Source organism: Giraffa tippelskirchi, chromosome 9 (assembly GCF_054371585.1).
Source record: "Giraffa tippelskirchi isolate mGirTip1 chromosome 9, T2T-mGirTip1v1.2.pri, whole genome shotgun sequence".
Lineage (NCBI taxonomy): Eukaryota > Metazoa > Chordata > Mammalia > Artiodactyla > Giraffidae > Giraffa > Giraffa tippelskirchi.
In genome coordinates this window covers 5,431,016-5,458,623 of record NC_137283.1, presented here as the reverse complement: position 1 = coordinate 5,458,623, position 27,608 = coordinate 5,431,016, and the positions used below count along the sequence as shown (strand labels likewise).

General features: G+C 44.0%; 1 protein-coding gene and 1 long non-coding RNA gene across 15 annotated transcripts in view; one reads left to right on the top strand and one right to left on the bottom strand.

The window, feature by feature from the left end:
• Positions 1-27,608, top strand: part of GADL1 (glutamate decarboxylase like 1) — a 647,456-nt gene that overhangs the window by 252,109 nt on the left and 367,739 nt on the right. The window lies entirely within an intron of this gene.
• On the bottom strand, positions 524-4,322 carry LOC145520526 (uncharacterized). The gene is made up of 2 exons (XR_014064545.1): positions 3,950-4,322; positions 524-984 (listed from the first exon to the last, which is right to left on the bottom strand). It is a non-coding gene; the product is annotated as an uncharacterized LOC145520526 (long non-coding RNA).

Here is a 27,608-nt window from a genome sequence, read left to right as displayed (position 1 = left end):
GATGGTTAGATGGCATCACTAACTCAATGGACATGAGTGTGGGTAAACTCCAGGAGTTGGTGATGGACAGGGAGGCCTGGCGTGCTGCGGTTCATGGGGTCGCAAAGAGTTGGACACGACTGAGTGACTGAAATGAACTGAACTGAACTAGGCAGTAAGAAGGAAGTCCAAAGGTTCTTCCAAAATCTTTTGCACCTTGGTTGTTTTCAGCTCAAAATAATCCGTTTGCCAGAGTGGTACATCTTGGAGTGGCGTTCCCCAAACCCCATCAATACTAATACGAAACATCTTTCTAAGATGTAGTCTTTCCAAGAGAGACTTCTAAGAGAAAAAAATACAGGAGAGAACAGTATGTATAATCTTTGTTTTTTAAAGAAGAAAATGAAAATAAAGTATTTTAGCATACAAGTTAAATGTATGTATTCTGATTTGTTTACAATGATAATCTCTAAGGCAGGAGATTGGGCAAGTTCCACTTTATGTATTATGTGTCGTTGACTGGAAAACAAAAATATACACCATGTAGAAGCTGTGAGTCAAGTTTATTCAGTGTCTTACTGAGATTCTAGCCTGGGAGTCAGCTTCTCACAGCTCTGAGGAACTGTTCTGAAGAGGTATCAGTATATATGTGATTTTTATGAAGGGGTTCCTTCAGCAAGCAGGAACATCTTGGTAGAAGGTTGCTGCTGATCACAGATGTCTTAGTGAATGGTTTCAGTGCTTTTCTAAGGATAGGAAGGTGCAAGAATTGGGGTTCATAATATTTTCTCCTGGAAACATCTAGCTCTCTGAAGGCCTGATCTGACAGTTTTCCCAGTGCACAGAGTGCCTCGTGGAGGTCTCCACCCTGCACCCCTCTCAGGGTGTGCCCTGCACCCCTCTCAGGGTATGTTGTAGATCATGGTTCGCAGTGGCTCAGGGCTGATTGTCGAGTGACATGCTTTAGCTGGCAGGACTTGGAAAATAGTTGTATGTCAGCAAACTCTGTATTATAATTTGAAAGAAAACAACGAAGATTGGTTGGTCTCCTAGCAAAATAAGTAGAAATCTGAAAAGTCTCTACTCTTTGTTGCAACATACTATAGGGCTTACCTGGTGGCTCAGAGGGTAAAGAATCTGCCTGCAATGCGAGAGACCTGGGTTCAATCCCTGTATTGGGAAGATCCCCTGGAGAACAGAACAGCTACCCACTCCAGTATTCTGGCCCAGCATTCTGGGTTGCAAAGAATCAGATACGACTGAGCAACTTTCACTTTCACTTTTTTTTCATAGGACTTAGGCACCATACTATGAGAACATATTTTCATTAAGTATATGTTTTGTGGTCAAGGAAGTTTACTAATAGGAAGTCACTGGCTTAAGATTCATGGAAGTGGAATTGTTTAAGCAATCAAAAACTACACCAGCAAGAAATCCAAGTCAGCCCAAGTGCTAACACATAGAAAGAGCCAAAGAGAATATAAGTTGCTCTGAAAACTGAAAGCAACTGGTTCTCGTAATAAGATCTGTAATCTTCTGAACTGGACTTCCTTGGTGCTCAGACAGTAAAGAATCTGCCTGCAACGCGGGAAACCTGGGTTTGATCCCTGGGTCGGGAAGATACCCTGGAGAAGGTAATGTCAACCCACTCCAGTATTCTTGCCTGGGAAATCCCATGGACAGGGGAGCCTAGTGGGCTATAGTCCATGGGTTGCAAAGAGTCAGACATGACTGAGTGACTAACACTTTCACTTTTCAATCTTCTGAGATAATTACTTTCTTTGTTATATCCTCCACTGGCGAGTAGGGCAGGTTTCTAGAATGAGTGTGAAATTGCTCCGGAAGCATCCTCTAGCCCCTCCCCCAGCAGGGAAAAAACCACTTGTGCCAGGAGGGAAATCAGAGTGCAGTGACAGGGAAGGAATATGGTTACTTTAATTGCAGTTACCTGGGGGCATGGGGTTTTTTAAATTTATTTTATAGTATAGTTCATTTAGAATGTTGTGTTAGTTTCAGGTGTACAGCAAAGTAATTCAGTTTTACATATGCATATATCCATTCTTTCTCTTTTAGATTCTTTTCCCATGTGTAGACTATTAGAGAATATTGATTAGAGTTTCTTATGATATCCAGTAAGTCCTTGTTGGTTATCTGTCTTATATATAGTAGTGTGCATACGTCAATCCCAAACTCCTAATTTAATCCTCTCCCCACTTTTTCCCTTTGGTAACCATAAGTTTGTTTTTCAAGTCTGTGACTCTGTTTCTATTTTGTAAACAAGTTCGTTTGAATCTTTTATTTTTTAGATACTGCATATAATATCATATGGTATTTGTCTTTCTCATTCTGACTTGTGATTCATGTAATTTGACAATCTCTGGGTCCATCCATGTTGCTACAAATGGTATTACTTTATTCTTTTTTATGGCTAAGTAGTATTCCATTCCCAGGTGATGTTAGTGCTAAAGAATCTACCTGCTAATGCAGGAGACATACGAGATACAGGTTTGATCCCTGGGTTGGGAAGATCTGCTGGAGGAGGGCATGGCAACCCACTCCAGTATTCTTGCCTGGAGAATCCCATGAATGGAAGAGCCTGGTGGGCTACAGTCAAAAGGTTCGCAGAGAGTTGGACACGACTGAAGTGACTTAGCAAGGGCAGTATTCCATTGTATATACACACCTTTGTCCTTTCCTCCGTTGCTGGGTGTTAAGCTTGCTTCCGTGTCCTGGCCGTTGTGAATAGTGCTGCAGTGAACATTGAGGTGCATGTATGTTTTGAATTACGGTTTTGTCTTGATGTGTGCCCAGAAGTGGGATTGCCGAATCATATGGTAGTTCGACTTCTAGGCTTTTTAAGAGGCTTCCGTACTGTTCTCTGTAGTGGTTGTAACAGTTTACATTCTTACCAACAATGTAGGAGGACTCCCTTTTCTCTACATACTCTCTGGTGTTCAGATTTGTAGGGTTTTTGATGGTGACCATCCTGACTGGTATGAGGTGATATCTCATTGTAGTTTTGATTTGTATTTCTCTAATAATGAGTAGTGTTGAGCATCTTTTCATGTGTCTGTTGGCCATCTGTGTGTTTTCTTTGGAGAACTATATTTTTAGGTCTTCTGCCCATTTTTTGATTTTTTTTTTTAATATTAAGCTGTATGAGCTGTTTGTGTATTTTAGAGATTAATCCCTTGATCATCAGTTTATCTGCAAATGTTTTCTCCCATTCCATGAGTTGTCTTTTCATTTTGAATATGGTTTCCTTTGCCGTGCGAAAGCTTTTAACTTTAATTAAATACCATTTGTTTATTTTTGGTTTTATTTTCATTACTGTATAAGGTGAATTCAAAAAGATATTGCTGTGATTTATGTCAGAGAGTGTTTTGCCTGAGTCTTCCTCTTAAGAGTTTTGTAGCCTCTTGTCTTACATTTAGGTCTTTAATCCATTTGAGTTTATTTTTGTATATGGTGTTAGAGAGTGTGTTCACAGCACAAACTTGTGATTAGTTAGTTGTCTTTGCACCCCCAGTGAGGGCTGCACCAGACTGCAGGAAGTGGATAGCTGGCAGTCATTATCCAGGTCTGGAGGATTTGGGGACAATATTCATAGCCCAGGGGCTTTGTTTCCCTGAGTTTTTAGGAAACCAGCACCTGAGATGAGGTCTCGGTGAGTTCTGCCAAACAGATGTAATGGGGTGTCAGTGAAGAGAACCCAGCTCTGGGGCCTGGGGATGCGCAGCCTGTCTTGTCTGTATCACCAACTAGCTGGTAGACTTTGAATAAATTGATTGCCTTTTTAGGCCTCATTTTTTTTTAATCTGAAAAATGAGACTATTAATAGTACAAACCTAATTCTGTCATTCATTAAGTAAGATAATATTAAGGATTAAATAAGGTTATGATTGCAAAGTATTCAGTATAACACCTAACAGATAATTAGCACTTGATATATAATACAACTGATTCTTACCATTGCAGTTGATGAGGTAAAGTATAGTTTCAGGCCAGTTTTCTTCTAGATTATGTATTACTTTCCTATTTCTGTATAACAAACTGCAATAAATATTTATGACCTCGCATGATTTCTTTGGGTCAGAAATTGGGGACTACTTATCTGAACAATCTCTACTGAGGTCTCTCATGAAATGGTGCAATCAGAATTTCCACTGTGACTGTGGTCTTTTGAAGGCTTGGCTGGGGCTGGAGGATTGGTTCCAACATGGTGCCTCACATGCTTGGCAAGTTAAGGCTTTTGCTGGGATGAGGTTTCACTTACCCACTGTGTGGGCCTCTTCATAAGGCTGCCTGAGTTTCCTCATGACATGGTGGCTGACTTCCCCTGTGATGATCCAGGAGAGCATGGTAAAAACATCAGTTTCCTTTATGACTTCGCCTTGGGAGTCACACTCATCACTTCCCCAATGTCCTGTAGGTTACATAGGTCAGCCCCACTTCATGTGGGAGGAGACTATATAGGTGTGAGTACCAGGAGGCAAGAGTCCTGAGAGCCAGGATCTTAGAGGCAGGATCTCACAGACCTTAAGGCTTTCTTGGACCATATGAAACTAATTCTCACTTGACCAGCATCCAGACAGTGTAGGCTTCTTGACACATGAAGACGGAGGTTTCAGGAGGAGAAAAGCAAAGATAACTTATGATACCCTTCTTCAGGGTATTACAATCCAGGAGGAAAGGTGGACATACATATAGGAAGTCAGGGCAGGGAAAGGGGTACTTATGAATCAGTGTTTTAGCTCTTGGGTGGGTAACAAATAATAATCACAGTCACAGTATTAATCAACACTTATTGAGCATAATCTTTGTGTAAGAATATACTAAGTCTCTTTGTAGTAGTTCATTTAATCCAACTCTGCAAGGGAGCAGGGGAAAGTACTATTATCCCATTTTTCAGGTAAGGCAACAGAGACACAGAGAAGTAATAGCCCAGAGATCACACAGAATAAAATTAGATGAGATTTCTGTCCGAAAAGACTATCTCTAGAGTCCACGTTCTTACATGTATCAATCTGGGTTCAATCAGGGAAGCAAAAGCACCATGAGAACTATAGAATAAGGAATTTACTGTAAGAAATAGACCTTATCCAGGTGTGAGAATAGCTGGAAGAATAAAGATCCACAGCTGGAAGTTGAGAGGTCATAGAAAGTTTATGTATTTGTTGGTTGGTTTGGTTGATTTAGTCACTGAGTCGTGTCCGACTCTTGCAACTCCATGGACTGTAGCCCACCAGGCCCCTCTGTCCAGGAGATTCTCCAGACAAAATACTGGAGTGGGTTGCCATTTACTTCTCCAGGGGATCTTCCCGACCCAGGAATCGAACCCAGGTCTCCTGCATTGCAGGCAGATTCTTTCCCAACTGAGCTATAACGGAAGCCCATTTGTTGGTTAGGGCGGCCATAACAAAGTATCACAGACTTGGTGGCTTAAATAACAGAAATGTATTTTCTCATGGGGCCTAGAAGTCCAAGACCAAGGTGTCATCAGGGTTCCTTTCTTCTAAGGGCTCTCACTTTGGCTTGCAGATGGTCATCTTCCCGTGGGGTCCTCACATGGTTTTTCCTCTATGTGTGTGTGTGTGTGTGTGTGTGTGTGTGTCCTAATTTCCATTTTTTCTAAGGACACTGGTCAGGTTGGATTAGGGCCCACTCATATGACTTCATTTTACCTTAATCACTTCTTTAAAAGCCCTGTCTCCAAACACAGTCACATTCTGAGGTCCTGGAGGTTAGGACTTACAGAAATGAATTTTGTGGGGACATAATTCCGTCCACAACAGGTCACAAAGCAGTCCTGGTGGGGATGAATGAGCAGAACCTTCAGGAAAATATGGAAGCTATGACACGATCCAGCTGCCGAAAAGGCGAAACAAACAGAGCTGACATAGGAGTTCTCAGAGGGTCAGCCTCCCACAGTGTCACCTTGGAAGTTCCTGCTGTGGGCCTGGACTCAGCACAGTTTCCCAGGACTGGCAGTATGAAAGGAAGGTTGTCAAGGACAGATTGGACCCAACAGCACCTCGGTGTCCACCCCTCAGCACCTGTCACCAACACTAACCTCCAGAGCACTGTGGCTGCCACTCCACATCCATGTCCAAATCTCAGTTCACTTTTCGCAACGTTAACCCAGACCACCTTAAAAAAGGGACCCCGGGAAATGTAGTTCGAAACATAACTAAGTTGTCCACAGAACCATACTGCATATTATATACTGTATCTCTGGGTGTTAAGGAGAAGAAAATGGCAACCCACTCTAGGATTCTTGCCTGAAGAATCCCATGGACAGAGGAGCCTGGCAGGCTACAGTCCACAGGGTCGCAAAGAGTCGTATGTGACTGAAGTGACTTAGCATGCTTGTTGGGTGTTAAACTGCCTCTGGAAAATAGAAAACCTCTAAAATCACTTCTGTTTTGAAATACACTGTATTGGGGTTTCCATTGGTCAGCATCTTAAATACTATTGCACCCTGTTAAATCCACAAACAAGGCCTTTGCCTCTTGATCTGAGGAGAATTATCAATTCATGATTACCTCCACTAAGGGGAGATAACTTGTATTAAGTGCTGATTATATGTTGAGCACAGTGCTGTGGTCTTTTTATGTATTGTGCCATTTAATTGAATAGCCAGCCTAATCAGTGTAATTGTCGTGGCTGGTTTGCAGATGAGGGAGCATAGACCCAGAAGGACAAAGCATTTTTCTCACAATCATACAATCAGTAACAATAAAAGTGACAACTGACATTTGCTGAATGCTCGCTATGTGCCTGGCATTGTGATTTAAAAGCATATTATCAATTCCTAGACCCACAAGACTGGAGTCAGAGACTGTTGTTACTCCTGCTTCACTATGGAGGATGCAGTACGGCACAGAACATTTCCGTACCTTGTCCAAGGTCATACAACTACACACGGGCAGAGCCTGTGTGGCAGAGAGAGTGGTGCTTATCAAACATTGTGTGTGCTGTCCGAGATCTCCCGGAGTCCCTTGCCGTGGGGTGGACATGTGACTGCATATGGACAGTGGGCTCTAAGCAGAAGTGATGTGTGTCACTCAGTACAAATGGGTTATCTACTGACTCATTACCAAAATCAACACCTTGGCTCCAGTCCTGTCTGTCCTGGTACATCTTCTGAGAGAGCAGTGAACTGTGGAGGGGGTGGAGGGAGGAGAGGAAAGCACTGGGGGGACGGGTTAGGGGCCAGATTGGTCTGCATGGCAAATCAAGAATCAGTGTCACTTGCTCAGAATTTGGACTCCAGCTAGCTGTTTAGAGAATGCAGATCACTCTTCTGTGATTAGATCCTACTAAATTGCCATTCCCTGTTCTCAGGGCTTGAGGGTGAAGGCAGCAGCATATTTCTGATTTGGGTAAACAAAAAGGCAGAGACTCTTAGGAACAATTTAACGTCAGCTCTTGTGAGCATTTCTCAGCTCTTAAGGTCCTGTTACATGTTGCTCCCATGTCTGGAGTCCCCTCCCTGTTCTCTGATGGGCTAAACTTTATGCCCAGGTCAAAGCCCAGTGTAGGCTCATCTCCTCCAGGAAGCCTGCTTTGCATGGGTTAAGGGTGGGGTAGTTGCTCTCTTGGCCCCAATTATTCCCATTACCGATACTTTCCAGGCCATTGGAGCCCCTGCTCTGCATGCTGTGCTTTTGAGGACTCCTGTCAGTCCCCAGGAGTTTCCCTGGTGGCTCACACGGTAAAGAATCTGTCTGCGATGCAGAAGAGCCAGGTCTGATCCCTGTGTCAGGAAGATCCCCTGGAGAAGCGAAGGGCAATCTCCTCCAGTATTCTTGCCCAGAGAATCCCGTGGACAGAGCAGCTTGGCGGGCTGTAAAGTCCATGGGGTTGCAAAGAGTCGGACATGACTGACTGACCGACACACGCAGGTCAGGCCCCACGTGGGCTGTATTCCTCCTCTGGTGAAGTGAAGAGTCCTGGCCCTGCTTCCCTATCATTCTCTGAATGACCAGGACCCTGAAACTCCTATCCCAAATGGCCTTTGCCTATTTCCAAGTGCTGCAGGGGGTTCTCTCCCAGATTCTTTTCACCAGAGGGCAGATGTGTAGGTGGTGTGCATGTCTGGTTCTAAAGGATAGCGAAGCTAGATCAAGTTTGGACACACGGGCAGGGTGTCCACATAAGAACTCTTGACATATAAGGTAGAACCTGGGGTGAGAAGAGAAGGAAGGCAACGTTCATAGTCCCTGCAAATGCTGGTAGTGGGCTGGCCGTCATAGCACTGACTCTGTGAGGTTACTCTGATTCTCCTCTACTAGACTGTGACATGTTAAGAGGGCAGGAATTCTTCATAATTCCCAACTGGATGAATTGCCATGTGCCCTGTTAATTGCTGCATTGTAGAGAAGCACTTGGAAATGGGGCTACACTACAGTGTTCACATCTTCCCATCTATAGAAATATTTTTGTAAAGGCTGAACGTTCAACCAGCTTCTCTCCCTATGTGCACCATTGGCAGAATTCAGTTGCCTAGGCTGATGATGAACAAGGAACCCTTCCCAGCAGACTTCCTTCCCCCACCTGACCTACTGCTTAAGGGTGAAGCTTCATTTAAAGAATTGGTAAAATCAACTGACCTTGTAAAACTGTAACGAGACCACACCAACCTCAGAGAACTTGAATGCTGGGTTTTCAGTGGCAAGCGGGGGAGAGAGGTGGATATGCCGTGAACAAGCTAGGTTGAGACTTGGCCGTCCAGCAGGATGTTTGCATGCCACCAGAGCGGAATTTCTGACCTAGCTTGTTAATGTGTTCAGGACCTTAGCAGTTCAGTTCTGTTTAACACTTAATTTTAAACATTGATTTATTGAGCACATATTACGCTAGATATTAGGACTTTTGTGAGTCACTTGAAATTTGAACGTGTGGGGATATTCACACAATGGAAATCAACAAACACTACAATCAAGGCTGCCTCCCTGCTGTCCACCTTGACCCACGCCAGCCAGTGCTGCTTACCCTGAGGGAAACCCCATCCTGCTCAGGAGTGGAGGACAGAAAAATATGTCACTTCTCTTTTTTACATCTTTATTGTTTAAATCAGAGAAGTATATTTGCATGTTGTAACATATTCAAAAGAAAAAAATAAGATAAAAGACCAGTTCTCGCTCTCCCAATTTAATGTCCCCTCTCCTACAGAAGTTAACTTTGGCATATAGCTTTCTAGAATTTTTCTATGGTTATGCAAATACATAAAATATTTTTTAGATAAATGGAATGAAGCTACACATATTTTTATGCCTTTTATATCTCTAGAAATATTTTTTGGACATTTGTCCAAATTAGACCATATACATGTATACCATTCATTTAAATAACCTTCTTAATGACCAATTAGGTCATTTCTTTTTCCTTTTTTTTGCCTCTGCAAATAAAACCCCAATAATTATGCTGTGCATGTAAGTGTGTGTCTGTTTCTTTGCACATGTAAGCATATTTCTTTAGGTTGGATTCCCAGGACTGACTTGCTGAGCTGTTAAGTAATATCTTGGTAGATAGTGCTAAGTTATTCTGCAGAAAAATTGTACTAATGCTCCCTGCTTCCAGCAAGCATGGGAATGTTTATTTTTCCAAGTTCTCACCAACAGTAAATGTTACCAATACTCTAGGGTTTGAAAAGTTGTTTTAAGTTCTATTTTATTATTTTAAATTGCATCTCCTTATTCATCAGTAAGACCAAGTGTCCTATTTTTCATTTGTATTCTTATTTTTCTTTTGTGAATTACCAATTCATCTTCTATGCTCTAATTCTATTAAATCACTCATTTTAGAAATCACTTTATAGGAACTCTTTAAATAAATGTATTTTGACTGTTAGTTTGCAATATGGATTACAAACATTAGCTTCAACTCTGTTCATCTTTTAACTTTGTATTATGTTTATCCACGTAGAAGTCCTATAAAATCAAACTATCCAGGGGAATTTTTCTATAGTTATGCAAATACATGAAAGCTGCTTTGCGTTATACTGATAAAGGCTTTGTGTTATAAAGGTTGTCTATGCCACAATATATAAAAACATCATCTTATATTTTCTACTACATTCTGTTTTTCTCTCATATTTAAGTTCATTTGTTTTTATTTGTCCAGAATTTTATTTTTGTGTGGTATGAGATAAGGATGGAAAAGATATATGGAGAAGAATGTTTTTTGCAGTAGTGATTATAGCAGCAAAAAAAACCCTAGAAACAATTAAATGTCTATGACTCAGAAAGTAGCTAAGCATATTGTGGTAAATCTACACCATAGGATATTAGACAACCCATAAAAAGAAAAAGGTCCACACCTATTTTCATGGAAGGATGTTTTCATTGTATTGGGAGAGGGGACATTTCAGAGAAGTTTACATGGTGTATACGGTGTGAGGGCTTGTGCTTAACGCCATGTAAATTTTGTACTGCTGCCTCCCTCAACTGTGACGTGATAGGGAATCTCTGGAGTTAGGCAATGCGGTAGCCCTGCTCACTGCACCATTAACGAATACCAGTGCTGGCCTCTGGTGAGACCTCTCATCTCCTTTTTATTTTGATATACCCCTGGGGTTTTTTTTGGGGGGGAGGGCAATTGGGCTTCAAGAAAAGCTCTAGAGAGATTCCATTCCAAGGCATCCAGCAGGACTCTAAAGACATGCAACCCTTCTGACTAAACTCTAGCAGTGCAGACGCTTCCACAATGGCCTCTAGTCTTAATTTGCCAGGTTAGATCACACAGTCAGGGTCCTGCTTTTTGTGAATCAGTCACTACTCTGTGAATCCAGATTCACCCAAGATCAACGGATGAGAAAAAAAGTGTTTGTTGTAAGTCGCTAAAGTTTGGGATGGTTTCTTATGCAGCATTATTGTGAAGATAACTGATTCTCTCCTTATTCTATGAAAACAAAATTCTAATTTTATTGGGACAGCAGTGTGCTCAGCTAAAAGAATACATTTTTAAAGCTTCCTTCACTGTAGATATGTCTTTGCGACTAAATTCTGTACAAGATAGAGTACTGAGTCAGAGGTCTCATTGAAAGGAGCAAACTTCTCTGAGAAATACACCCCTTACCCTGTCCTTCCTTTCTTCACTGTTTTGTCCAATAAGATAGAGTGCTGAGTCAGATTTCTGGGAAATCTGATTGAAAGGAGCCGACTTCCCTGAGAGACACACCCCTTTAGCCGATGTCCCTCCTTTCTTCTTCCTATTTCCAGCTTCACGGATGAAAACTGGAGCTTCAAAGACTGTCTTGGTCACAAGGTGCCCTTGGATGGAATTCAGATTCTAGGATAGTGGAGGAGGAAGGGAAGACAGGGTCCCTGATGACTGTGGAGCCACCTTGGCAGCCTGGGTTTCCTGCCTGAAGCCTTCTCTCATTTGAGAGATCTAAGAAGCTTCTGTCTTGTTTCAGTTCAGTTCAGTCACTCAGTCGTGTCCGACTCTTTGCGACCCCATGAATCGCAGCACACCAGGCCTCCCTGTCCATCACCAACTCCCGGAGTTTACCCAAACCCATATCCATCGAGTCGGTGATGCCATCCAACCATCTCATCCTCTGTTGTCCCCTTCTTCTCCTGCCCCCAATCCTTGCCAGCATTAGGGTCTTTTCCAATGAGTCAACTCTTTGCATGAAGTGGCCAAAGTATTGGAGTTTCAGCTTCAACATCAGTCCTTCCAGTGAACACCCAGGACTGATAGGATGGTCTTGTTTAGGGCACTCCTAATCCTAGCTGATAATGTAGTATAATGCTAAATGAGAATGTGGATTTTAATTGTCTACCTGTGCTCTCACTGTAAATATATCAAAAATAGAATATGTGAGAACAGAGTAGAAGATACTGGAGCCAAATGATAAGATGGTATGATGTGACCGTGGCACGTTGCCGAGTGATAGATGGTGAGAGTGAGCCTGTGTGGGGAGGCTGTGTGCCAGGAAGGAAACTAGTTCTGCCTTCTAGTTCTAACTGTGAGCAAATACTAGTGGTGTCACGTTGGGTACGTAATGTAATTTCTCAGGGCCTCCATTTGCTCATTTGCTCATCTGCAACATGGAAGCAACACAGTAAACTACTGTTACACATTGAGGTTTGCAGTCCCCCTTCCCCAGATTCGTATGTTGAAATCCTAACTCCCAGTGTGATGATATTAGGACATGAGGCCCTTCAGAGATAATTTGGTCACGAGAGAGGGGCCCTTATAAGTGTGACTAGTGCCCGTATATGCGGGGCCTTAAATAGCTCTCTAGCCCTCTTTCTAGCATGAGAGAATACGAGAAACATTTGGCACTCTGCAACCCAGAAGAGAGTTCTCACCAGGTACTTAACCATGCTGGCAGCCTAATCTCAAACTTCCAGCCTCCAGAAATGTGAGAGATGAATTTCTGCTGTTCATAAGCCTCCCAGTCTGTGGTACTTTGTTATAGCTGCCCAGACCAGGACAGGCAGTGTGCCAGCGGGCAGCTGAAGCGCACACCCACTCAGGAAGCTAGTTTTGGCTTCTGGTTCTAGCTGTGAGTGAATACTAGTGGTGTCAGCTTGGGCCCGTTGTTTAACTTCTCCGAGTCTCAGTTTTTGTATCCACAAGATGAAGCAATACAGTAAAACCCTATTGAGAAGTTCATTGTTATAAAGTGAAATCAGTCCAAACTAGTGACTGTGACTGTTATCCTCCTTACCGTGATACATCTTTGAGAGTAAAACGGATGCTGCTGAGACGTTTCTGGCTGCACTAGATGTACTGCACCTGGGATTGGGTCTGGCCTTCCTCCACTCCATGGAGCGAATGTTAGGTCCAGTGTTTGATGCACCCGTTGCTCATAATACCTCCAAGTTCATACACATATAATAAGTGAGGACATATTTAAATTTTTTTATCCCATAAGGTAACTGTAAGTACAAAAATACAGTCATATATTCTTTCAGTTCAGTTTAGTTCAGTCACTCAGTCGTGTATGACTCCTTGCGTCCCCATGGACTGCAGCACGCCAGGCCTCCCTGTCCATCACCAACTGCTGGAGCTTGCTCAAACTCATGTCCGTCCAGTTGGTGATGCCATCCAACCATCTCATCCTCTGTCGTCCCCTTCTCCTCCTGCCTTCAGTCTTTCCCAGCATCAGGGTCCTTTCCAATGAGTCAGTTCTTTGCATCAGATGGCCAAAGGATTGAAGCTTCAGCTTCAGCATCAGTCTTTCCAATGAATATTCAGGATTCATTTCTTTTAGGATTGACTGGTTTGATTTTGCAGTCGCAGGGACTCTCAAGAGCCTTCTCCAACACCACAGTTCAAACGCATCAATTCTTCGGCGCTCAGCTTTCTTTGTAGTCCAGCGCTCACATCCATGCATGACCACTGGAAAAACCATGGCTCTGACTGGACAGAGCTTTGTCGGTAAAGTAATGTCTCTGCTTTTTAATATGCTGTGTTGGTTGGTCATAGCTTTTCTTCCAAGGAGCAAGCGTCTTCTAATTTCACAGCTGCAGTCACCATCTGCAGTGATTTTGGAGCCCAAGAAAATAAAGTCTGTCGCTGTTTCCATTGTCTCCCCATCTATTTGCCATGAAGTGATGGGACCAGATGCCATGATCTTCATTTCTTGAATGTTGAGTTTTAAGCCAACTTTTTCACTCTCCTCTTTCACTTTCATCAAGAGGGTCTTTAGTTCCTCTTCGCTTTCTGCCATAAGGGTGGTGTCATCTGCATATATGAGGTTATTGATATTTCTCCCTGCAATCTTGATTCCAGCTTGTGCTTCATTCAGTCTGGAATTTTGCATGATGTACTCTGCATATAAGTTAATAATCAGGATGACAGCAGACAGCCTTGATGTACTCCTTTCCCAATTTGGAACCAGTCTGTTTTTCCATGTCCGGTTCTAACTGTTGCTTCTTGACCTGAATGCAGATTTCTCAGGAGGCAGGTCAGGTGGTCAATTTCCACCTCTTGAAGAATTTTCCACAGTTTGCTATGATCCACACAGTCAAAGGCTTTAGTATAGTCAATGAAGCAGAAGTAGATATTTTTCTGGAACTCTCTTGCTTTTTCAGTGGTCCAGTGGATGTTGGCAATTTGATCTCTGCTTCTGCCTTTTCTAAAACCAGCTTGAACATCTAGAAGTTCTCAGTTCACATACTGGTGAAGGCTAACTTGGAGAATTTTGAGCATTTCTTTACTAGTGTGTGAGATGAGTATAATTGTGCGGTAGTTTGAGCATTCTTTGGCATTGAAATGAAAACTGACCTTTTCCAGTCCTGTGGCCACTGTCAAGTCCTCCAAATTTGCTGGCATACTGAATGCAGCACTTTCACAGAATCATCTTTTAGGGTTTGTAATAGCTCAGCTGGAATTCCATCACCTCTGCTAGCTTTGTTCGTAGTGATGCTTCCTAAGACCCAGTTGACTTTGCACTCCAGAATATCTGGCTCTAGGTGGGTGATCACACCATCGTGGTTATCTGGGTCATGAAGATCTTTTTTGTATAGTTCTGTGTATTCTTGCCACCTCTTCTTGATATCTTCTGCTTCTGTTAGGTCCATACCGTTTCTGTCCTTTATTGTGCCCATTTTTGCATGAAATTTTCCCTTAGTATATCTAATTTTCTTGAAGAGATTGCTAGTCTTTCCCATTCTATTGTTTTCCTCTATTTCTTTGCATTGATCACTGAGGAAGATTTTCTCATCTCTCCTTGCTATTCTTTGGAACTCTGCATTCAGATGGATATATCTTTCCTTTTCTCTTTTGCCCTTTGCTTCTCTTCTTTTCTCAGCTGTTTGTAAGACGTCCTCAGACAACCATTTGCCTTTTTGCATTTCTTTTTCTTGGGGATGGTTTTGATCACCACCTCATGTATATAGTTCTTCAGGCACTCTGTCTATCATACCTAATCCCTTGAATCTATTTTTCACTTCCACTGTATAATCATAAGGGATTTGATTTAGGTCATACCTTAATAGTCTAGTGGTTTTCCATACTTTTTTCAATTTAAGTCTGAATTTTGTAATAAGGAGTTCATGATCTGAGCCACACTCAGCTCCCGGTCTTGTTTTTCCTGACTGTATAGAGCTTTTCCATCTTTTTCTGCAAAAAATATAATCAGTCTGATTTCAGTGTTGACCATCTGGTGATATCCATGTGTAGAGTTGTCTCTTGTAATTTCACAATAATCCCATGTTTTATGCAACTGAATTTTGGCCCTCATTTATCCACCTCATATATAGAGTTTTACTGTAACAATACAGTAAACTATCAGATGACTGTCTTACAGATGACTCTGTCCCAGGTTTGTGACAAGGATCACATGAGCATCTATAAAGAACAATGCTTTGAAAATCATAAAAGCTTATGGGAATATTAGGTATTTTCACCAAATGTTGGAAAAATGTGAATAACAGAAATCACACTGGAACATAAAAGTCAGTGGCAGAGAGATGACATGGGCAGACATAAAAGCTGTGTAAACAAGACAGCAGTTACATCTCCTCTCCAGCCCTTATCTCCTGAATATGACCTTTGGGAAAATTGTGGTGAATACATCTTTAGTCAAAAATAAGGAAATAGAAATGTAAGCAAAAAACAGGTATGTGTACAATATTATCCAAGCTGAATTTCTCTGCCAGCTAAACTCATTATAGCATAATTGTTATTGTCACTGACTCCAATCTGTTATTAAGTACAAAGAATTATTATGATGATTGCTGTTCTTGCAGTTGTATAGTAAATTGACTCTTTTAAGGCACTTGAAAACATTGCACAATTTTCCTGTAGGAGCAGTCCATGGAGGGAGCTGTGCCTGGCTATGCATATGTGTGAACTTTAGCCTCAGATATGTTCATCACTTGCCTAGTTCCCTGTATGAAATTAGACGTTAGTACTTCATTCCCATTCATTGATTCATATTTAATCATTCATTTACATACACTTACTTGAGAGCTCACTATCTGCCATGTGCTTCCTACAGCAATGAACAGTATTTCAAAGATGATGTCCATTTCCTGCTCACATCCCCTGAACCTCCAGCCTACTTGTGAGGTTTCCAGCTGCCAGCATCTGTATCTTTTTGCCTGATGGTATTCTTCAAGGCAGTGGAAAGTCACTTACCATCACTCCCAGCAGCCCTTAAATAACAGCTGGTAGGAGTTCATATATCAGTACCGTTGCTCCCTCACCTTTCGGGTGGGATAACTCTGAGGCATTTGTTTTGCATAGTTTCCTGAGTTACCCCTTGGGATTAAAATTCAGTTACCCAGAATGGCAGTGGCTTGATAAAACAATTTTTATTTATTGCTTCCCCTTCCTGCTTTTATTGCCCTAGTGAGACTGTCTGAGATCTCTTCCCAAATAAAGTACTTAAATGTGATCCTCATTTTAGAGTCTGCTTCTTGAAAGAATGCAAATATTCACACCATAGCATGGGATATGGAATTTAATACAGGACTTCTTTCTTATGTGAAAATGAAAGGCCATGCAGAAATGAAGGTCTGGAAGGGGGAAGTCAGAGTGTCAGAGAAATAGTCTCTTGTCATGCTTGCCTGAAACACAAGCTGGGAAGACAGTTGGAACTTCAGGAAAATCCAAGATACTATGTGTGCCTGACTGCTGACATGAAGCTCCAAGGGAGGTGCTTGTGGAATGGATGTAGGAATCACTGTCTCTGCGGAATCTGTCACTTGGATGGGGTTCAGTCAGATGCCTTGTGGTGAACTTGGGTCAACTGGTGGTCAGAAGGGCTGGCAACCATGAATGTGAGCTGGATGTGGACTGAAAGGAGAAGGTGGGCAACTGGGGCCCTCTGGGTATATAACCATTTGTTTCTCTTCCTGTTTGACCATTATGACCTCCTAAAGAAATGGCCTCTGCTCTTCTTCTGCCTTCAAGATCTCGCCTGACTTCCTGTTAGTCATCTTTAACCTAGAGCCATAGGGAAGGGCATTCTAGGAAATGTACTTCCAAGCTGCAGATAGGAGTGGTGGTGCCAAGTTGCCCACACATGATCTTAGAACATTTCACATATGGTCTTATTGTTGGATTTTTCTGCCTTGAGGCTCACTGTGGATGGGGAGTAGGCCACCTACAGCCTGTGGGACAAATCCTACGCACTGCCTGTGATTATAAATAAAGTTTTATTGGAACCCAGACACATCCATTCATCTTCCATGGCTGCTTTCTCCCTACCTACAGTGAAAGAGTAGTTGTGACAGTAGCCACCAAGCCTAAACTATTCACTAACCAACCCTTACAGAGAATGTTTGCCAGCTCCTGCTGTGGACAGAGGGGTCTATGTGGGCAGGGGCTGTTTTGTTAATACTTATTTTTGTGTCTCCATTGTCAGTTTCTCACACACTGCTTGGAGGAGTCTGATAAATATTTCTGAAGTGATTGAGTGAATTTGAGCAATAAAACATAAAGCTATACAGTTGTTAACATAAGAATTGATACATTAAGAAATATAAGTGGATACAGTTGCTGGAGAAACCAGGAGCTTTGCTCTTTGTGGCAGAATATATGAATTGTTATCAGGTAGTATAGAAGCTAGCAGGAAATCTTGGATTGATTTGAAGAAGTACTCAAAAGAGGAATGTAAAATAGGAAAATGAGAAACCTTAGGTTTTAGATCCGACTCTGTTGCTTTCAAGCCATGTGATCTAGAGCGCGTTATGAAGGGCTCTCTGAGCCTCCTTTCCCTTGGCTAAGGGATATATATGTGAGAATACCATCTTGACAGGATTCAGGTTTTTGTGGCAAGCCAATGACATGATGGTGTGAAATGCTCTGGAAACAGCACTGCCCAGGTAGAAGGGATTACTTTGCAGTCAGAAATCATTTTCAAAATTAATATAGAGCTCCAGGTTGGTCAAGGCTATGTTCTCTTTGTACATTCCTAAGAGTTTTAAACCTAAAAGTTTGGTTGAGTCAACCAGGACTCACAACTGTGCCTTTGATGTGAGCCAAGATGCCCTGGATGTCAGAATACTGGGTGGTGTGTTAGTGGGAAAAGGCCTTTTCCTTCTTAAAACTCTTTAGGCCTTCAATTTTCCCTGCCAGCAGGCTTCATATTTTTACAGAGCAGCATCTGATTTGTCAGCAACCTTTAGGGAGCTTATTGATTTAACACTTCTTCAGAGATACTAAGAAATATGTGGTCTGCTGGAAGCAACAGGGAGCTGTGCCTTGAAAGGGGAATATGATGGCCGGTCCCCAGCTCTCCTGGCTCAGAACCTCTGCTCAGGCACTGTTTTTCAGAAAATTGTTTTAAATAAAGTTTCTGTTCCATTTGGGGCAGCCTTCTTTTGCTTCCTCCCTTTCCGACAATTGATGGGAATTGCAATGTCCAGGAGTGGTACCTAACACACTATTGCTGAATAGGTTCATTTCATGGTGAAATAAGCTAAATGGAGGAGAAATCTGCTTTGGTAAAATGCTGAAGTTCACTGTGTCAAAGCAATCAGCTTCCAGAAATGATTTTCAAAAAACCATTTCTTTATTGTTCCAGAGCACTGATGTAAAACAGAATCTGTGGAACTGATCCTGGAACCAGCCTGTGAAAGGAGGGCAGGGCTCCTCAGAAGGAAAAGGAAGGGGCTCATCTTAAGGGCTTCCCAGGTGGCGCTAGTGGTAGAGAACCCACCTGCCAGTACAAGAGATGTAAGAGACCTGAGTTCGATCCCTGGGTCAGGAAGATCCCCTAGAGAAGGAAATGGCAACCCACTCCAATATTCTTGCCTGGAGAATCCCATGGACAGAGGAGACTGGTGGGCTACAGTCCATGGGGTCGCAAAGAGTTGGACATGGCTGAAGCAAGTTAGCACACACACACATCTTAGAATGAAATCCTCCAGGACGGGGCTCTCCAGCATGCTTCTGTCTCCATCTCATTCCCCATATAGTCCCCCCACTTCCCAGGCAGGACTGCTCTGACTGGACTCTGTTTAACTTGTGGATTAAATAATGTGCTGTCAAGGTCAGCAAAGCCTTCTGGCTTTCCTTCCTTCACGCTGTGTCTCCTAGCGTGGGTGAGGTCGAAGGACTCATTCTTCTTAGTCCACCATTTCCTCCTTTGATCTTGTCCCCAACACTTTGATTCGGAGGAGAAGTAGGAGGCAAGGGGGAGTGATGATGGTGTGGGAATATTTGAAAACTTCCCATTCCGTTGATTCAGCCTTTCAGACAGGCCTCGGGGCCAGGAATCCTGCGGTTATTCACTCATCCATCCATCCTGTTCTTCCTGGGACGCTCTGAGTTGTGGCACTGAAACTCCAGAATCCCAGGAAGCTCTTCAGTCTCGTGTAAATAGAGAACTGACCTCCCTAGACCCGCTTTCATCCTCTAAGCTAAGCCACATACCCCTACCACAACTTTTAATGGGGTGCCTTGTGCTGGGGGTTTTGGAAGCTGCCTTGGGTCTAAGATAAGTGCTGCTTAAAGCTTTTAAAATGTTTACTTCTCAGTTGTCTTCGCTTCCTTGTGCCTGTTCTCTTCTCCTGGAACCCCCTGGAGACAGGTGGTGAAGGGCAGCACGGGTCCTCTGCTCTAATGGCTCGAAAAGCAGCTCTCGGCATCTGAGACATAGATACACAGGGACCCTGTGGTGAGGGGACCCGGAGAGCAGGGAGACAAGGAGAGCAGAGAGGTTTGTGGGGACCAAAGAAGAGAAAGGAAAATGAAGGTTTTAAGAAAATGGGTTACTTCTCCAGAGGGCTCTCATTTGGGTGGAAGTATCTTTAGGTCAGCAGCGCTGAGTGCGCACATTGTGTGGGGCCCGAGCTAGGCTCCGGAGGTCCCAGGGTGAGGGGACATGGCCCTGCTCCCAGGGAGCTCCTCGCTGGCTCTCCCAAAGGCTCTCTGCGGGGTGAGCTTGCTTCCCTGCTTATGTGTCCGGGAAGGAAGGCTTGTGGTGGAGCCACCTGGAGCTCCACGCCACGGCCTCTCTTCTCGGCTGGGAGACTCCCTGGAGTCCTGGGGAAGGGGAGGCATCTCTGGCTTCTTGTCCTGGGATGAACAGCATTTGCCATCCAGAGCACAAGGCTCTGGTCTCCTTAAAAGCCAGATTTCAGCAAGGTTCAGTGTCCCTGGCTGGCGATGAAAGCTCCTCATACCAAATTTGAGATGACCTATTTGCCTTCTGGCCAGAGGGGCTAGCTTTCTGTCCTCTAAGAGATGTCAATCATTGTTCCACAGCCGAATTCTGGACAATTGCTTAATCTTGTCTTTAGTGTCATCCCAGATACTGAATGGATAATTTTTTTTTTTTTTTTTTTTTTTACTATGAGTCTGGTTATCAGTACCTCATAGATATATCTTACAAAAACCGCAAATTTTTCATTCTTTTGAAAAGTTAGCAACTCTGGGAATTCCAGGGCCCATTCTTTGAATGATGACAGCCTGCTGGAGTTGAATAGGGGCTGTCTGTTTTAGAGACGGCATGAAGTTCTAGGTCCCCAAAACCAGTCCCTGCGCCCCTGCTGTCTCTCACATTGTAGTGGACTGTGGCTGTTTCTCCTCCCTGCTTGCCCCTTTCTCAATTATGTCACGTCCTGGAGCCTACAGATATTAGATTCTGCCAACCCTGAGTTAGTCTGTAATCATGGCTAACCCTCTTCCATAGGGACAATTTTATTCCTCTTTTCGCTCTCCCCTCCCTTTCTACCCCTTCCTCTCTCCTCCCACAGCCTCTCACTAACAAGCAGCGCGATGCTTTATGTAGAATTGGGCATCACCTAGAACGTACATAGACCAAACATTTACAGACAGTGTCCATTTCAAAATAGCCGCCTAAATCAGCAGATCTCCGAGTGTGGTCCTCCCTCCCTCTCATCATCAGCAGTATCTCCTGAGATTTTATTATAAATACAGATTTTCAGGCTCCACCTGGATCTCCTGGATCAGAAACCCTGGGGGCAAGACCCAGCAGTCTGTTTTAACAAGACTTCCGGGTGGTTCTGACACACCTAAGTCTAAGAACCACTGGCCTGCACTTTCATGAGGCATCATTTGCTGAAAATAGCATCTGAGTGCAGTGAAGGCGCTTTACTTCTTTGGTGCTCTTCTGAGCATCACGAAAATCCGTGTGTTTTCTCTCCGTATGCAGTCTTAGTGGAAGTCTTGTCCAGCTTCAGTTCTGTGGTGTGTTTATTGTGGTCCAGTGTTTATTTTCCTGTCACAGGCAAAAAGAAGGCAAGTGATAAAGACCCTCCCATGGGGTCCATTAGCCTTGACCATGTTATTAGTTCCTTCATTGTTCTTTGGGTGTAAAGCTTGCCTCTTCCGACAGATGGTAAGTTCCTTGCAGGCAGGAGCTGAATGCTCAGTGAAGTCTGGCTGATTGATTTGAAGAGAACAGCTTCATTTGCTTCTTTAGCCAAAGGTGGTGGTAGGGATGGAACAACTCACTCCACGTTCAGCTGAGGCTGGCTCTGGCAACAGGAGTCCGGGGTGACCCCAATCCTGCTGTCCTGGATGCAGGTACCTTTGCCAGATAGCATGAGTCCTCCCAGTGGGGGGTCCTGCTCACAGAGGCTCCTGCAGATGCGCCTCTGAGAACAAAGCTGTCTCCCCAGCACGCTGATCACTGTGCCAGGACAGAGAGGAACCCTGCTTCTGGGAAGACGCAATGGCTAATGGGTAACAATTGGGTGATGGTGGCAAGGCCTTGACAGGATGTGATACACTTGGATGGTGCCATCATTTAATACCAGGGTTGAGTCAGGAGCTATACCCATTCCTTCGGATTCCCTAAAAATCTAGGCAAAGAGAGGGTAAGAAATATGTTATATGGCTTCTAAGGGGCTGTTCATTCATTCATTCATTCACTCACTATTATTCCATATACCCCATTAAGCTCCTGCTGTGTGCCAGACAATGAAGGTTTTGTGTATGTGTCAGAGAGAAGTTTCTGTTCCTTCGTGTTCCAAATAATGGCTTTGATGCTTTTGCAATTGATTTCATTAAGTTAATTTTATTCAAAATATCGGAGACATAAATGGCTACAAAAGAATGCTAATTTCTGAATTACTATTTTGAGCTAAGGCCCTTGCTGTTTTTTAAGGGAAGACTGCTGTGGTCATATTGGAAACTCAGAAACACTGCTTCTGTTTTTCTCCTCTCTCACATAAGCTGGGTAGGCTCCCGCCCTGAGAATGAGTGTTTGAAACCTCCAGGACCGCTGCCCTACTTTTCTCCCAGCTCTTGGGATGTATCCATTAGATGAGTCCTCCCTCACAGCTCTTTCTTTGTTTTGGATCAGAAAACTGATGATAAACTTTTCTTTCACTTCAAGTTCAGCTTTTCCTTCTCTGCCCTTTTGCTCTGCACACACGCACAGGTGACGCGGGACAGCACTTAGAAAAAGTGCCTCAGGGAACGTGTGCATTTCAAGCCTCTCCTGCTGACTGCATCCATCACAAGGTGTTTCTCTATGAGCTTTGAGCCAAGGTAGGGATTCTTATGGACAACAGTGACGTGGAAACGGGATTTACTTGCAGACAGTCATGACCTCACCCTCTTTAGCTCTTTTGGAAATTGGCAATGAGGTGATTGTCTCAATGGCAGAGTTTTACTTGGAGGAAATCCTGCCTGCTCTCCTGACTGTCTCCACACTGCTGTAACCCGTTGCCTTATTTTCGGTCATGATGGGGGTGGGAGGTGCTCTGATTTATTCTGGGGAGCAGAAGCTTCTGATTCCATTTCTTTGATGATTTGAGAGGCTCTGTTGGGAGATAGGAGGGATGCTGAAGGCTGCTGCTCATGGCTGTGTCCAGGAATTTTTATTCTGGGGCAGATTCCTTGGTTTAATCCATAAGACCTTTGATGATCTAACCCTTGCAGCCTTGTATAAATCATAATTTTGGAGAATTTTGAGGATAGTTATGTGCCATACAAAGTAGAGATGGAAATATATGGGATGGCACAAGAGCCTTTGAATCTCACATCAGAGGAAAAACTATCCAGCAGGGGTAAGAAATTAGGAAGGAAGGATACTGGAGCTTAGACACGGTTGCACTCAGAGAAGATGCCTGGTGTGTCTGAGGGCTGAGGGTATTGGCTTGCAGTTTCTCATCTAGAACTAGACAGTCTTTAGCCTCATCCCCCCCAAAGAGGCCCTCACAGCAGGCGAGGCACAGGCTGCCGACTTTGTCTGGAGAGGAGTTGCGGGGTGGGGGGGGGTAGCACCCCCACCTCTCACACTGGAGTAGGACCAGGAAGTAGGCTGAGAGTTGAGAGCTGGTGGAAGTGCTGGGGCATCCATGTGGCCCTGGGTGTGGGCACCTCACGAGAGAGGCTATGGGTTATTTATCCCAGGCCAGGAATGGACAAGGGCTTAGCCCAGAGTCAGAGTATCACCCGTGGCAGGGAAGAGATGGAGCTCCCAGTTCAGCTACTGAGCTTTGCTTCTGCTGAGGGAACAGATGTCAAGGTGTGTCCATAGACATGTGTTTCAGCAGTCTATTGCTACAAAACAAACCAGACACTAGCTTAAGCTATTGGCTTGCGTTTAAGCTCAGAACAGTCCTTAGTTTTGCTCACCAGCCTGAGGGCAGGGTAGCGGGGCTCAGCGGGGCCCTTCTTGCTCAGGCTCTTCTGTGTGGGTGCAGTCAGGAGGCACTTGGGGCTGGGATTCCCTTGACTGTCCATTTACACATCTCACTCCGGGCCCGGAAGACTCAAGACAGCCGAGGGCAGGCACAGCCATGCGGTCTTGCCATAGTGCAGCCACCAGTCCCAGACATCTTGGATGGTGGCTGAAGGCTCCCTGAGCCAGTGTCCCCAAAACAGCTCACAGAAACCGCACGGCCTTTTCTAAACTGGCCTCAGAACCCATGGGGCAGCGCTTCTGCTGCATTCTCTCCCTGGATGCAGTTACGAAGTCCTGCCCAGGTTCAAAGGGAGGCAATAGACTCCACGTCTTGATAGGAGGAGTGTCAAAAAATTCACAGGGACACTGCCAACCCTCCCCAGCTTGATCATGAAGAACACTGAGGAGCCATCTTTCAGAGGAGGCCCAGGTGCTGATGACCCAGAGCAGACGCCTCTCCTGCAGGCCAGGAGAACGCCTGTCTCTGGGAGCTCAGGTTGGCCACGGGACGAAGATTAGAGGAAGGGAGAAGGACACCGTCTTGAACTGACTGAATTTAAATCTGGGATCGATCATGATTAAATCTGTCAGTTGCTGATTTACATTGACTGGGGAACATTTTTTCAATTCCAAGTAGAAAAAGAGCCAAGTAGCCAAAGAACTCAAGTTTAGTTATTAAAAAATAAAATTCTAGATTGTACATCTGAAGCTGTAACTGTGTGAATCCATGGTGGGGACTCTGGAAAGATGGCAGCGGACTGACCTCCTAAAACCCAACTTCTGTGCAGGCAGGATGATGTGGGGACCATCAACGGGCCTTGGGCTTGGCTGGAGCCTTTGGAAGGAGCTATCTTAAGACTTTTTTCTCTTTCTGAGCCTAACAGGAACTGAGGGGCACCAGCAGAGGCCATGGGGTGAGGAGCCAAGCGCAGGTTCCTAGAGAAAGGATGGCCTGCAGCTGTCTGCAGCCTGTGAGAGGTGGAAGAGTACTGGCCCTATTCTGGGACTTCCTCCTGGTGCCAGGTCCTGAGACGCTGTGAGGGATCTGAAATAGGAAGCGAAGCCCCCCTACTTTTGACGCCCAGAAGTTCTGGTGTTTGCCAACGCGGCTGAGGGACCCAGATACTTTGTCTTGGGATGTCATGGGGATGGCGCCTCACAGCTGGGTCCCCACTTACCCACAGGGTAGGCTGTGAACCATTTCTGGCCACTAAGGTGCCCCAGGGAGTGGACCCAGGGGAGTACTGAGGTATTTTATACCCAACATAGGTCATATTTTAATACTCCTGCCTTTATACGACAACATTATTTTCAGAGATAATCATGTAGTATTCGGTAACAATAATTTTAATTGTTCTTTATAAACAAACAAGAATTAACAAAGAAGAAGAAATTTTAATTTTCAAAATGTTATTCAAATTCAGGAAGATGTTAGATGTATGAACTAAAATTTCGCTTCCCAAATGAAATATTTTGGCTTGCAGTTCATACTTCTTTTCATTAAAAAAAGATTTTAAACACAAATAACTCCACTGTAATAGAACTGAAGTGACCCGAGTTCTCTTCCTTGGCCACAGTAGTTACTGTGCTGTCATTGCTTACTTAGAACCCACTGTGCTGACACAGGGCTGGAGATAGACGTGAACTGGAACATTTCCAAATTACTGTGAACTTACTCTTCACAGACGCTCAGCACCGAGTTGGGTGTATTGGGGGCTGGCTGTGCAACTGACAGTCTTATGAATCAGCTTCCATGTAGAATGCAGTGTCTATTAAGAGATTAAGTGACAAAAATGTGCTAATTTGAAGCTAGTGTATGTATAATTCAAACTCTACTATAACCACAGCCGTTGTTTAAAACGTAGACCAACAGAAGACTTTTGGGAGAGAGGAGTATTTTATCACTGACGTTGTTTAAATTGCCATCCACAGTGAGGATGAAGAGCAGCCTGGCTTCTGCTTGGTTCTGTGTTTGTTTACATTTCCCTGCAGATGCTTTTAGCAGCTGGCACACGGGGCAGACTGTGGCCAGCGCTCCGCTCTTGGGGTAGCGCTGGGCTCCAGAGCCAAGGGTGAAGAGATCTCGAATTCAAAGCAAGAGAGAAGAACAGTAGGACCCCTGTCCAGGCAGCGCCTCAAAGAAATGAAGGTGCTAGGAGGCCTGTTCAGGAGCTCACGTGAAAGGGCGAGAAGCCCGCCAAAGGTGGTTTGACTATAGCAAAAGAAAAGAGCATTCTCTGGAATAAAGACCATGATCTTTGAATTTTAAATTCTTGCAGATGAGTGGAAGAGGATGGTGATGATTGAGATTTGAACCAGGAGGGTAAGAGCAGAAAGACAGAGCAAATTTGCATAGGGAAGAAAAATCATTAAGAAAGGACTTAACAGATTTGTACATAGGCCCCCAAGACCCTAACATACGAACAGCACAGTTCCAGGAAGAGCAAAGAATGGATGCCGGAGAGCTTATTTGTAAACAGATAATAAAAAGAAATTTATCTGCACTGAGGAGAGAATTGAGTCTAAAGAAAACCCTTAGCCTGCAGAGTGACGTGTTCCGAGCACCAGGCAGTATTGAAGAGAAGAACCACGTAACTAAATGTATCTGCCAGAATTCCTAAACCTAAAGGGTAAAGAGAAAAATGTATATCCTTCAAGATAGAAAAATAAAGTTAGGCAGAAAAAAAGAATCAGATTGTCACTGGAACTATATTCTGACAACACTGCAAATTAGAAGATAGTAGAATGATGTGTACATACACTTCCAAGAGGAAAGGTCTCTGCCTGAGGAGTCTTATTTGCAGCCAAGATAATATTCATCTGTCAGGGTGGAGGGATGAGATTTATGGATTTGCAGTAAGTCAGATAAAAGAACTGAGAAAGAACTCTAAACAGACCCCAGATCCGTGAGCAATGGCCAGCGATGGGATGGAAAGGAATATGTAACTTAAGTGCTAAATGGAGGCTCTGAAGGTGGGAGAGGCCTCTCGCTTGGTAACAATTTGCAGTCAAGGCTCCGCCTGTCCTGGTAAGCCTGGGGCAGGGGCGCGTGCATGCATGCTGTCGCTTCGGTCAGGTGGCCAACTCTGCGACCCCATGGACTGTACCTGCCAGGCTCCTCTGTCCATGGGATTCCCCAGGCAAGAATACTGAAGTGGGTTGCCATTTCCTGCTCTAGGGGATCTCCTGGACCCAGGGATGGAATCTATGTCTCTCCCGTCTCCTGCGTTGTCAGTAGGTTCTTTAGAGGAAAGGCATTTGGAAAGTCTCCTCTTTCAGGGTAGGAAGAGGAGGAGACAGGAAGAGGCCCGGCTCGTGGCACCACCTGCTGTCTGTCCAGGGACCCCGCTCAGAGGGCTTCCAGGTTGGTGCGACGCTCTGCTCTGGCTCTCCTGAGATGGTTAGTCATTAGTATTGCAATGGGGCCAAAAAAGCCCATAGCTGGTACTGAATAGAGATCTTCAGCAGACAAAATTTAAATTATGACTGGACTAAGTTGAAGATCTGAGTTTCTTTGAGGGGAGAAGAGTGAATTTTTTTTTTTCCTGGTCAGAACATGGTGGCTGGAGAACTTGATTAAACAGAAAAAGAGAGAGAAAGAGAGGGGGGACAAATTGAGAGAGTAACATTGACATATATACACTACCATGTGTAAAATAGAAGCCAGCAAGGAACTGCTGTATAGCACAGGGACCTCAGCTCTGTGCTCTGTGATGACCTAGAGGAGTGGGATGGGGGTGGGGTGGGAGGGAGGTCCAAGAGGGAGGGGATAGATGTACAAATAGCTGATCACTTCATTGTACAGTATAAACTAACACAACATTGTAAATGAATTATACTGCAATTTTTTAAAAAGCCTTACTCAAAAAAAAAAAAATGTTGGTACTAGCTTCTCTGAAGTTTATGGCTGATAACATGCAAAATTTGGGGCCAGAGGCTATAACTTCCTCACCTGTGATCTTCATTGCCTTCTCATACAGAAGCTGAATAAGGTGAAATGAAAGAGCTTCCTGCGTCTCCCAGGGTACCCTACGCTGTGTGCAAAGCCATCAGT